This window comes from Rhinopithecus bieti, unplaced genomic scaffold (assembly GCF_001698545.2).
Source record: "Rhinopithecus bieti isolate Rb0 unplaced genomic scaffold, ASM169854v2 scaffold_37857, whole genome shotgun sequence".
Lineage (NCBI taxonomy): Eukaryota > Metazoa > Chordata > Mammalia > Primates > Cercopithecidae > Rhinopithecus > Rhinopithecus bieti.
In genome coordinates this window covers 737,934-743,622 of record NW_016816299.1, presented here as the reverse complement: position 1 = coordinate 743,622, position 5,689 = coordinate 737,934, and the positions used below count along the sequence as shown (strand labels likewise).

The 5,689-nt window shown below is 34.5% G+C and overlaps 1 long non-coding RNA gene across 2 annotated transcripts in view; it reads right to left on the bottom strand.

Moving 5' to 3' along the window:
* Window positions 1–2,908: 2,908 nt before the first annotated feature.
* LOC108517017 (uncharacterized) overlaps window positions 2,909–5,689 on the bottom strand; it is a 23,980-nt gene continuing 21,199 nt past the window's right edge. Inside the window, exon 3 of one of the 2 annotated variants that reach the window (XR_001881981.1) lies at window positions 2,909–3,301. This is a non-coding gene — a long non-coding RNA (uncharacterized LOC108517017). The remainder of the gene's footprint in view (window positions 3,302–5,689) is intronic. The other variant, XR_001881982.1, reaches the window with a different exon arrangement.

Below are 5,689 nucleotides of genomic sequence, written 5' to 3'. Positions count from 1 at the left end.
CCAGTGGTGATTTCTGGGGCTTGCTGCTAAGAAAACTAGGAGACAAACTAACAAGATCTTAAGATGGTCAATGACTGTCGGGACCTTTCAAGTCTCGGGCCAGAAGGGACTTAGAAAAGAATATGTCCAGCTAAACATATGCATATCTTACTACTAGGTGTCTGAGGCCCTAGGTAAATCAGGGTCAGTGATTCCATTTTTCACAAGTAGACACTATTCTCTGAGTTATTTTGAAACTGTAATCTCCAGTGAGCAAAGTGGCTGTTGTTTTCTGTGTAGAAGGTGCCAGGAAGTTTGCTCTGTGCTGTCCTGTCTCTCCACGGGAAATTGCCTCATTAACTTTTGTGACATTAGAAGAGCTGCCGTATTACCTCATAATGTTGGAAAGTGTGTCCAATTGCCATTCTATTTCTTTACTTTAGCATCCTCTGTGACTTCTAAAAGGGAATTTGTCCCTTTGAAACTGTTATATCTTTTTAGTTTTGATGTTTAGTAAGACAAAACCTTTTGAGAAACCTAGAAGGGTTTATAAACCATGATAATTTTTAACAAAGAAAAACATGAAAGGAAAATGCCGTGCAGAACAGAGTAAATTCACATGAGATGCTGGTTATACATCCATTCTGACTCTGGCAGCAAAATAAGAGCACCAGAGAATCAGCAAAGGGAAAATAAAAAGTAGAAAAAAAACCAAAAAGCTGACAAAGAATTCTGAACATGAAATAAAGGCAGAAACACAGAGAAAAGTAAACTCGAAGAAGGAAAAAGAAATCTAAAATAAATAAAGGTAACCCATCATGAAAATAGTTGACAAAGACAAAAAATAAATAATCAAGCTAATACCAAGGAGAAAGAAAATGAAAGAAAGAAAATGAAAGGAAGAAAATTCCAAATTCATGTTTAATTTTCTCAAGTAAGCAAAAATACACTAAAACAACAAAGGAAAACAGATCCTAGAAAAATGGAAAGAACAATATACAGTATGCAAGTTCTACCTCATAAATCTTAAGATGTTGGAGAGACTTGAGATGTACTCATTCTTTATTAAACACATATAGAGAAATATTTTGCTGCTTTCAAAACTACATTCACTCACTGCCCCTGTTCCATCTTTACTGCCTTAGGAAGTAAAGGGCTCCAAAGCTGAAAGCATTTCAGGTTTAGTTATCAAGGTTAATCTTCCATAAGTGATTTTGTATAGACATGAAACAGGTTAGAGAAGAGAGGCATGGGCACACATTTTGAAAATCAGTATTCACTTCAGTCTACACATCTTTTCAACAATTTATTCAGCAACATGTTTACCAGACATTTTCCTTCACACTCGTTGGGCTACTCCAGTCATAGTAATTTCCAAGAGGTAGAATAATATTACATTTTAAGTAGATATTTGCAGTGCATGAGACTTTTCAAAGGAATTTTATAGATGCTAAAATTCCCTATTATAATAGGTTCGTATATTGTTTTTGCATAGCTTATAGGAATAGGGAAGAGGTATGTAAGTTAAATATTGAGGCATTTTCTGGCCCTTCTCAACTGGGGTTTGTGAGAGAATAAGCCCCAGTGAAATTATTTGTAAGACTATTGTCAAAAGTACCATTCCAGATGAAAAGAAGTCAATTGATTATACACAAGAGATGACTAAGGGCAATTGTTCTCAAATGACCTCAGCATTATGTAAACAATTGTCAGAAATGTAAATGTTTGGTCCCCATCTTAGATCTACAAAATCAGATATTATATTCACAAGGAGAGACCAGGCATTCTATGTTTTAATAAAATCTACACACGATTCTGATCCAGTCTGAAATTTGAGAATCACCACCTTAGTGCATTCAAGCCTAAATCCCTTTGGGAGCGAGGACAGTTGTATCAGACTGTTCTTTCATTGCTATAAAGAATACCTGGGGCTGGTCAATTTGTAAAGAAAAAAGGTTTAATTGGCTGATGATTCTGCACGCTTTACAGGAAGCATGGTGCTGACAGCTGCTCAGTTTCTAGGGAATCATCAGGAAGCTTACAATAATGGCAGAAGGTGAAGGGCAAATGGGGGATCCGCCTCATGACCCAAGCACCTCCCAACCAGGCCCCTCTTCCAGGACTGGATTTTGCAATTCTCCATGAGATTTTGGAGGGTACAAATATTCAAACTATATCAACAGCCTATCAGCTTCTTGAGGACAGAGATTTGGAATGTTTTTCAAATAGTCACAATGTAAAATGATAAAACTAGAACAGTAGAAATTTTAATGCTATTCTCTTACATAGATGGATAGCCTTAGGAAAAAGCCTGCTGTGGTTTTATCAAAAATTATCCTGATAATAACAAAATTGTAAATATCAAATTTCAATGGCAAGGTGGAGTATTTGAAAATCTGCTATTCTGAGTTCTTCATCATGTAAGCAAACTTGCTACAACAACTACTACCACCAAGAGGTACATAATGAGAATTACTACTACTAATAATAGACTTATGGCAACTGATGGTCAAAAATCCAATAAATACTTATAATTCTATGGAGAAAATATAAATGGAAGGGAAAATCTTTATATGTGTTTGTCAAAATCCAAAAAATACTTACAATTCTATGGAGGAAATATAAATGGAAGGGAAAATCTTTCTATGTGTTTGCATGTGTATGTGTGTGTGGGGGTGTTTGTGTTAGTAGGGGAAACTGGCAGTTATATATAATGTCATTTGGTTTGTTTTTAATGAAATCAAAGAAACATGCCCCTGAACTGCATACAAATAGATACTTTAGTATTTACTTTGATTTACACACACACATACACACACACACACACATGCACACACATGCACTGCTGCAACTTTCTTTTTGTTCTCCATTTTATGCTATAATAGTCCATTTTTCTTTTTCTAGTGATGAACAATATAGATATAGCAGGAGAGAGTTTCTGCAGAAAAAGGCAATGCATCATCAAAATACAAGAATATTAAAAGCAAATTCCAAATCAGGAAAACATTTGAGCTTTATGCACCAACTTGATTTGGGGACTAAAATGTATTTCAGATTTAGTATTCTTTCTTCTACTTTTCTTTAGTTTTCTTCCTTTTTGCTTTTCTTTTCATCCTATATTTCTTTTGCTATTCTCCTTCTTTGTTAATAAACTTCTGCTTCTTCACCCAAATGAGTGAAATATAGCCAATTGGGTCTTCATTTTCACTTTACATGTTGAAGTACAGCAATCCTCTTCGAATGGTTTGATCCTCTTCTCTCAATATCAAGGACAAATTATTGAAGATCAATACTGATGCCAAGGGACATGGTCTTCTAGTTACTGCAACCATATAGAGAAGAGGGCAATAATATTTGAATGGAAAGTGAAGTCACAAATAATTGATATCCACTACAAAAAAAAAAAAAAACACACAAACCATCATTTCTATCACAATATTATTGCTTATTGATTCACCAGTTCTGAAAGCAAAAAGTACTGCTGAAATAAAATAGTTACTAAACAAAGTATTTTATCTGTAGTCACAAATTAAAATTATTCTATTACATTTAACTGTTATTTGATAAATGTCTGTTCAGTACACATGTGAAAGACAATATGGTGGATAACATATGCATTATTTCTTAGCTTGCCTATATGTAGTTGGTGGACTTGTTAATATGCATATTTCTGGCCTCCATTTAAAGAAATTGCCCCTCATTGTTATGGGGAAAGGGCTCAACAATTTATTTTTAACAAGCTCCAAAGGCGATTTTCATGTTTTAGGACAAACACTTGAAAATGCCCTGAGAACAGAAAATTGGAACAATGTCACTTTCCTCAAAATTCCTAAATTCTGAAGCATTTGAAATCATAATCATCTTCTGATGTTGGTGCACACATATAGTGCCTTGAAATACAAAATAAAATATGTTATATTTTGTAAAGCATAGGCTCAGTTTCAAGGTTCAGGTTCAACATGTAAAATGCTTATAAGTAATCTCTCCTGTCTTTACAATAACAAAAAGCTAAAGACACTGAAAGTCAATAACTTTTCTTGGACCCATCAGACAACTGAGGTCACAGGGTAAATAGCAAGCCTAAAATCTGGAGAGAAAGGGAACTCCAGATAGTCATAGCTGAGATCTGCTTACCTACAGCAGAAGCTGAGGAGCCATAATCTGGTAGGCAAACTTAAATAGTAATTTTAACAAACTGCCCAAAACAGAATGTAGACTAGCTTGAGTTTGAGAAATTCCTAGGGCTGAATTCTAAAAATGTCCTTCACACTTTTATGGGTTCTACTTCCAGAAACTCACCAGATTCTTATTAGCAGAGGGCCATGAAAGAGCCTCTCAGAGATATGGCAAGGTTGGGGAGGTATAATCATTACAATATACACCTAGAGAGTTCTCCATTAAAACAAAAAGCAAAATAAACAAACAACAAGCAACAATACCTATCTCTGTTGGAAAAAAACTTGACCAGAGCCTTATCCTGTGTGGGAAAAGAGTATTTCTTCAACTTCAGCCCCCTTTAGACTTCTTGTTTCAACTTAGTGGGGGAAGGATGAAAGCTAAGAAACACCAGTGAAGTGTACAGCCTTGTGACATAGGTCAGCTGAAAGAGTGATATTTAACCACACAATTATAGAATATTTTACTTTCCTCACAGCCTACCACCTTATCAACAGGGCTTTAATATAATAACACTGGATACCAATAGAAAGTTGCAAAGTATAGACTCTATTTTAAAAGGAATTCTTAGGGAAGCACAAACACAAGTGAGAAAATAAATGAAGAAAATAAAGAAATTTGAAGCTTCTGGAACTTACAACTTTAACAAATGTTCAAAACACTCCATCTCCTAGCCTAATTTAAAAGCTCATAGTAAAGGCCTATTTACTTCAGTTCTTATTATCTGATGCAACATAGATGGATTTCACAAAAAAATTATAAACCATGCTAAAATGCAAGTAAAACATAATCTAAGGAGACCTAGCAAGCATTAGAACCAGGCAGAGTTATTACACTGATTTGAGAATTATCAAACAGGAAATTTAAAATTACCATTTTAATATATACATGTTCAAGAAGAGATAGACAATAGAAGTAGGAGGAAGGGAACGTTCAGAAGAGTTCAAAGGGAAATTCTAGAAATAAAAGATACTGCAACAGAAATGAAGAATGTTTTTTGACAGGTTCATCAGTAGATTAGACATGGATAAAGAAACAATTAATGAGCTTTAAGAGAAATCAATACAAACTTCCCAAACTGGGAGGCAAACAGAAAACAGAATTAAAAATAAATGAAAAAAATAACAAAACCAAACAAACAAAGCACAGAACATGCAAGAACTACAGGACAATGTCAAAAGGTCTAACACGTGCCTATTGGAATATCAGGAAAAGAAGAAATCAGAAATCCCTCGCTACCTTTCACAAAGTCTTCTGGACTGCATAGGCAGTATTTCTGTCTTTCCCTCTTTGACAAAAATTTAGTCACACGATGCCAAAAGAAGGTTGAGAAATGCAGTCTTTTAATTGTGCACGCTGATCAGTGTTCTGTTACTTAGGGAAAATTGGAGAATGGTAAAACAGCCTCTATTGTACTCAGTTGGAAGTAATAAGGCTGGGAATAAAACAGTTTGATTATGAAAATATATTTGTCATTCTAATATGGAAGGGCTTTATTCTTTAGTGTTCTTTTTTTTTTTTTTTTTTTTTTTTT